This window comes from Nicotiana attenuata, unplaced genomic scaffold (genome assembly GCF_001879085.1).
Source record: "Nicotiana attenuata strain UT unplaced genomic scaffold, NIATTr2, whole genome shotgun sequence".
In the NCBI taxonomy this organism is placed as follows: domain Eukaryota; kingdom Viridiplantae; phylum Streptophyta; class Magnoliopsida; order Solanales; family Solanaceae; genus Nicotiana; species Nicotiana attenuata.
In genome coordinates this window covers 22075-29710 of record NW_017673117.1, presented here as the reverse complement: position 1 = coordinate 29710, position 7636 = coordinate 22075, and the positions used below count along the sequence as shown (strand labels likewise).

Below are 7636 nucleotides of genomic sequence, written 5' to 3'. Positions count from 1 at the left end.
TTAGGAAAAATCGAAATTGGAGGCAATATTAAAAGTAAAAATAATTGTTTTACCGCCTGTTCTCTTGAATGGCCATTAAAAGTATACTAATTACCGGTTAATATTTATTGGCCGCTAATATTCGCCTCCGTGAATAAATTAGCGGCAATTAGTTTATTGCTGCTAAATAATTGCCGCTAAATCCCCTTTTTGTTGTAGTGACTGCTGAGGGTCGAACAACACGAACCATAGATGCATCAATCTGCTACCGAGGCGTTCGGCGCGATCCACAAATAGCAATTATCTTTTAGGAAAACACAAACTTCTAATTTACAGTCAAGTATTCCATTAAATCTTCAAGTAGGTGAATTTAACCTTTTACAATTAAGTTGTCAAATTCCAACATGACTTAAGCAATTAAATTAGCAAGTAAGGGCGCTAACATTTCAAATAAAAGTATGATACGGGTCCTAAACTACCCGGACAATAGCATGATAGTAGATACGTACAGACTCTCGTCACCTCGTGCGTACGTAACCCCCACAAATAGATACACATATTTATTTAATTCCCCATGGGGTTAATTCTCTCTTACAAGGTTAGAAAGGAGACTTACCTCGTCTCAAAGCCTACTTCTCGGTTCAAAGAGGTGCTCAAACATCCAAATTTGATGTCAAATGACTCGAAACTAGTCAAACATTACATAAATTAATCAATATATGCTCGAAAGTTCATATCCCCACTGTTAATGTAATTACCCAACCCAAAATGCAAGATTCCTAAAATTTACCCCCAGGCCCACATGCCCGGATGCCGGAAATGTTCGAAGAAAGTTGTTACCCATAACCTTAGGAACATAAATATATGATTTTTACTACGTTCCATAATCGTTTTCGTGGTAAAATCTCATTTTTATTAAACCCTAGGTTTTTCATCTAAACTCATGATTTCTACCAATTTTCATGTTGAAATCTACCCATAATTTATGTATTAAACTCACATTAAGTAGAAATTACTTACCTCACAAAGCTAGGTTGAAATCCCTTTCTTAAAAGCTCTCAAATCGTCCAAGAGTGGAAGAAAATGTGATAAAAATGGCCCGAGTCCGTATTAAATGACCCCTCACTGCCCAGGGACTTTCGCACATGCAGGGCCTTAGCCGCATCTGCGGTCTAGCGACTTTCGCACTTGCGGTGCCTTGGCCGCATCTACAGTCTCGCACCCGCGAAAAAGCCATCGCAGGTGCGCATTTCCCTCACCTGTCCAGTCTCTGCATCTGCGGACAGAAGGGGCCGCTTCTGCCAGCCTAGCCGCACCTGCGACCACAGCTCTCGCACCTGCGGTCACGCAGGTGCGCCCAATCTTTCGCATCTGCGGTTCCTGGGCTGCCCTAGATTTCTCACTTCTGCGGCTCATGGCTCGTACCTGCGAGCCCGCACCTGCAGCTGGCCAAGCGCAGATGCGATTATGACAGACCTGATGCTTCAGCTGTTGCTCCAAATTCTCAACTTGGTCCGAGCCTCGTACGATTGACACTCGAGGCCCTCGGGGCCCCATCCGAACGTACCAACAAGTTTAGAATCATAAAGCGGACTCGTTAGACTCTCGGAACGCCCGAAATAACACTAAAACTAAGAATCACAACCCAAAATCAATTGAATCAAACTTATGAACTTCAAGTTCTTCAATTTACTTTCAATGCGCCGAAACGTACTTAAACTACTCAGAATGACACCAAATTTTTCGTGCAAGTCTTAAATCACATTACGGAACTATTCACGGTCTCGGATTCCGTTTGGACCTTGATATCACCAAAACCCGCTCCAAACCAAATTTAAAGAACTTCTAAAACCTTCAAAGAACCAACTTTCACTATTAAGCGCCAAAACGCTCCCAGGTCATCCAAAACCGTTCCAAACATACACCCAAGTCCGAAATCATCATACGAACCTATTGGAACCGTCAAATCCCGATTCCGAGGTCGTCTAGTTAAATGTTGACCGAAGTCAAACTTGCCCTTTTTTAAGCAACTTAAGGAACCAAGTGTTCCGGTTTCATCTTGAACTCTTCTGAATCTCGAACTAACCATCCCCGCAAGTCATAAAACAGTAAAAGCGCATACGAAAAGTCTTAGGGGAATGGGATTCTAGAAAGCAAAACGACCGGTCGGGTCGTTATAATTAAAATATATATATATATATATATATATATATATATATAAGTGTGGCTCGTTTTTTTTCTTCTTGTTTTTGTTTTTTGTTATCATTATAATAAGAAAATAACCAACCATAATGCAGGCAAACTCCTATTTCTTTAATGAAAGTTAATGATTTCTTATCATGTTCAGCTGTTTGGATTATCAAGAAGGAAGAAGATAATTGTGAATTATTTACCAGAAATTACATAGCCATTTGCATTTAAGAGAAAGTATTGAACTCATAGGCATAAATATATCTGGTGTTCCTTTCCCATTGCCCTGTTTGTAAGATGAATTTTACACAAGGTATGAACAACAATTCTCTCTTCTGTAATTGGCGAAAGAGAGGTGCAACCTCACACTTTTATTTCCCACAATTATATATATATATATATATATATATATATATATATATATATAGATTTTCGGAAGTACCAACTTCTATGATTGGTGAGATATATCTCACTTATTCCATACATTTTGATTACAGAACTATTTTTGTCATATTAATTAACACGTTATTATGAAGTATATAACTTCACTTATTTATCACGTATATGTACATATCTCTGCTGTGTGTATTTTTATTTTATAATTAATTCCAAATTGGTGAGTAATAAGACGTTCCTTTCATTTGGAATTAAAAGTGTTATCTTATTTCTAAAGTATCAAAGCGTTATTTTCATTAGTCTAAATTTTTTAAAATAAATTAATTTTTGTTTATTATAAAATTAATCAAATTTAACTTTAAGAAAATAAAACATTATAATAATTGTTTGGTATTGAGAAAGTAATCTTGAAAAAGAAAAATTTGTCCTTTTTACTTTCTTTTTTTTGCCTTATTTTATGACTTAATTAGGTATGGGTTAGAGAGTAAATTAAACTTTTATTCCTAGTTCCTTATTAAATTTTTGAAAAATAGATTTTTTAATTGTATTCTTATTTTCTTCAAAATTTATAAGACAAAACTAATTCTATTTGAATTACAGAGAAATTACCTTTCTATTAAAGCCACTTTAATTTGGAAATATGACTTTGATCTATTTGATAAAACTGATAGTTAATATTTTAACAATGATTTTGGAGAAAATTTGGTATCGCTAAGCCTTAATCAGAATTGGCTTGAAGGGCTAGGTTTAGAAATTGGCAGAGTTCGAGTTTGTATAGGAATAGGATTTAATTAATTTACAATATTTTACGTGATTTGCTAAAAGCCTGAAACAAAGAAGAGAGTTAGGCTATAGAAGCTGGTTGGACCAGTAGGGTCCAGTTAAATACTTTTTCTTAGTAAAAGACACGTAATGATGACATAAACAAAGGATAGAATAGTCAAATAGGTCAAAAAAGTTTCAAGGGAGCTCAATAACTTCTTTTGCCATCCAAAGAATTGCAGTAAATTACCTATTAGCTCTTAAATTTATTTTTAATACCAACAAACACACGCGTCGAATAGAATATTTTACCAGCCTTCTATATAGTAGTAGTAAAGTAATATAGATTACAGAAGTTTGTACAGTAGGAATTAACGTAGGAATCCTTTATTGGTTAGGTTTTCTAATTTCTGATCAAACTTGGTTTTGTAATATATAGGTAATGTTACCTATTTAATGAAATCAAAGCCTCAAACGCTATGGCAAAAAAAAAAAAAAAAAAAGTCTCAAACCGTTAACCCTCTCCGCAAATCATCTGTCTCCTTTCTATTCTACGTCCTTGAACAAAAATAATGTCGGTGATGATAGTAACGAGTTTGGGAGACATGGTAGTTGATTTGTTTACAGATCGCTGCCCTTTGACATGTAAGAATTTCTTGAAGCTGTGTAAGATTGGTTATTACAATGGCTGCCTCTTCCACACGGTTCAGAAGAATTACAGTGCGCAAACTGGAGATCCCGCTGGAACAGGGTCCGGGGGTGATTCAGTATACAAATTCTTATATGGTGACCAGGCTCGTTTCTTTGGAGATGAAATTCATCGGATATAAAGCATTCAAAAAGGGGAACTTTAGCCATGGCTAGCGCTGGGCAGAACCTAAATGCTTCTCAATTCTATATCAATGATCTCGATTACCTTGATGGAAGCACACTGTTTTTGGACAGATAGCAGAAGGGCTTGACATATTGAATAGGATTAATGAAGCTTATGTGGATGAAAAGGACAGGCCATATAAAAATATCCGAATTAAGCACACTTACATATTGGACGATCCTTTCGACGATCCTCCTCAACTAAGAGACTTGAAAAATATTCCTGATGCTTCACCTGAAAGAAAGCGAACAGATGATGTGCGATTAGAAGATGATTGGGCGCCAATGGATGAGCGACTAGGTGTAAAGGAATTTGAGGAGGTTCTGCGTGCGAAAGAAGCACATTCGCGAGCACTAGTACTTGAAAGTATAGGGGATATTCCTGATGCTGAAATAAGGCCACCTGATAATGTGCTGTTTGTTCGTAGATTAAATTCGGTTACTGAAGATGAAGACTTGTATACAATTTTCTCGCGCTTTGGAACCGTGAAATCTGCTGAAATTATTAGGGATCACAAGACTGGGAAGAGCTACTGCTATGGTTTCGTTGAGTTTGAAAACAAAAAGGCCTGTGAACAAGCCTATTATAAGATGGATAATGCTCTAATTGATGATCAAAGGATACAAGTTGATTTCAGTCAGAGTGTTGCAAAGTTGTCTTCTCAATATCGACCCAAAGAACAAATGAGAGAGCCACGGGCAAAGAGAAAAAAATTAAAAGAATGAGAGTGCCATGTGCAAATTATATTCTCCTTTATGCTGCAGAGTGTAGCCCAATTGCAAACCTAAATTTTTGCGCTTTAAACTAACGGCGCCTGTAAGGACAATGGAGACTTCTAGAACGTCTCATATCGATGGAAAAGCCTAAAGTGTCACCAGTCAGAATTATGAAATACCAGATGCAGCTTTTCAGCAGTGGATGTGGTTTTTGGACTCAAACTACATGGAGTAGTAATATAGTTTAAAGAATTTTAAACAGTGTATATTTAACTATGATCTGAACATATTATCATGAAAGTACCTGTTGGAATTAGCACTAGCGCGCTAGCTTAAAATCTTGAATCCATCAATGTGAAGTTATGATTCATGCACTAATATTGCTACTTCCTGTTGTATCCTGTAAAAATCTTATAAGTTGTTTACTCTGACTTCCCTGGTAGTATTTTTTTTCGTGCTTACGGTTGAGTACTTTTTCATTTGTCACACTGTGTGATTTCTTATTTTGAGTGAAAGTAACTTAGGCTTGTCGTTACTGATGTGGCTAATTATACCTAAGATTTGTAGAAATGAGAATTCAACAAACATTGTTTGGCACAAATGTTCTGTAGAGAAAAGTGACAGATAGGAGTTTTCTTTTTGGTAATTAAATTTTTGTATTGATCACCAAGTAGAAGAAACACAGGCTCATAGCATAGCCTAGTAATACTCTGCTTGCTACTCCAAAAATAACAACAATCTCAAAGACCTATACAAAGCTGCTGCCTAATCTCCTGGATGTGACAGTGAATGGCAACTGCATAGATCGATAGGCTAAAAATAAAAGCTTCTGCAGCATGTGACTCATGTCTCCAGTGACTCTACAGCTGCAAACACACACAATATTTAGCAAGGTTGGTGTAATCTCTTACCACCCCTTCAAATTTTATGTTGATTTTCCATTCTGTAATTAGGAAACTCTGTCATTCAAATTACGTGATTAATATTTTTGTCTGACGATGTGATAATCCAATTTCAACGCTCTTAATATCATATTTGAGTATTTCAAGCAAAATGAATTATTTTACATGGTGTCATTTTCTATCTCCAACGGTTAACATCATTTTGTTGGCATTAGATGCCTTGTATTGTGCTGCTTCACGCCCATATTTCTCAATTCCTTTTGTCAAACACATAAGATAGCTTAATCAGCTTAGCTCTTTTAGACGTCCCTTTGGCTTGTGTGATGATCCAAGTAAAGAACTGATTCCAGGAAGAGAGTATAACAGGTTGAAGCTGCATCCATTTCATGAGCCTGTTCCACAGATACATAGTAAACTTGCATTCCCCAAATAAATGATCTCTTGTCTCATTGTTAGTTTGACACGTTACACAATTGAGATTCACTGAACTCCCCACTTTACTAGCCTATCCACAGTCAACAATTTACCCTAGAAACATTTTGGAACATCAAGCTTCTCCACTCAACCTTTGGAAAGACTGCTAGCAGTTGTATATAGATTTGCTTGATTAAACTCTTCTTCTCTATCACATGTCTGATTAACTGTATCTCTAGCTCCCAACATCTTCCTCACCATCCAACTCGACTGTTGATGATAGTCGTATCAGCTAAACTCTTCCCCTTTACGCAGTATGAATCATCCATACTTTGTCTTGTTTATGCTCCAACTCCCAGTATACTTTTGCAATAGCAGCTTTATCCGTATCTGCAAGTTAGTCAAGTTGAGACCACCAACAGATTTTGGTAAACAAATTTTATCCCAAGCAACTAAAGCTTTTTTTTGTGATTGTGCTAACTCCTGACCACAAGTAGCTTCTGCAATATCCTTGGATCATTTTCAGCACCTTCACTGGAAGTATGAATACCTGGGACCAATAAGCTTGTATTCCAAACAAAACTGTCTGCACCAGTTGATGCCTGCCTGCATATATAAGATAACTTATTAGCAGTCCATGAAGATATTCTTGCCACTATCTTCTCAATGAGGGGGCACCGTTGTACCATTGTAAGAGTCTTTGTGTCCCTATATACTTAATGGGAAGCTCAGCATGAGAATAACCAAGTACCTGCAGAATCTCTTCTTTAATCTCTTTTTTGCAGACAGGAGAAAGAGCTTGTGTTATATGGATAACTGGTTTCAGTGGTTCAGGTTTGTTTAAATTTTACTTTTCCTTACCTCTCTCTCTGTACATTTTTGTTGATATTTCTATTTGACGTACAAACCATTACTTTATTTTCTTAGTTTTATTTTGTTTAGTACTCTGTACATGCATATGATATTTTAGAACAATGCACTAGAGCTACAGCCATGGAGACTGGAGAGCTTTAAATACATTACTACATGATATTTGTAAAAATATTCAAGGAAACACAATTTGGTGCTATCGAATTTGAAAAACTGATGCTGTAATAAGAAAAAATGAAGTAAGCTGCAGAAGTTTGACAAAATAGGTGTAGTACTTGACAGTGTAGGGGACATCCTGATGCTGAAATAAAGCCTCCTAAAGATGTGTTGTTTGTTTGTAGACTGAGTGCAGATACTAAAAGATGAACATCTGTATACAATCTTAATTCACACGCTTTGGAACCGTGACATCTGCTAAAATTATTACGGATTACAGGTCTGGGAAGAGCGAGTACGAAAACAAAGAGGCTTGTGAACAAGCATATTATAAGATGGATGATGCTCTGAAATTGGATCATAGGATACATGTTGAT

At 36.5% G+C, this 7636-nt stretch overlaps 1 pseudogene; it reads left to right on the top strand.

Moving 5' to 3' along the window:
• The first annotated feature begins 3701 nt into the window (after positions 1 to 3701).
• Positions 3702 to 5423, top strand: LOC109215502 (annotated as a pseudogene).
• The last annotated feature ends 2213 nt before the right edge of the window (positions 5424 to 7636 follow it).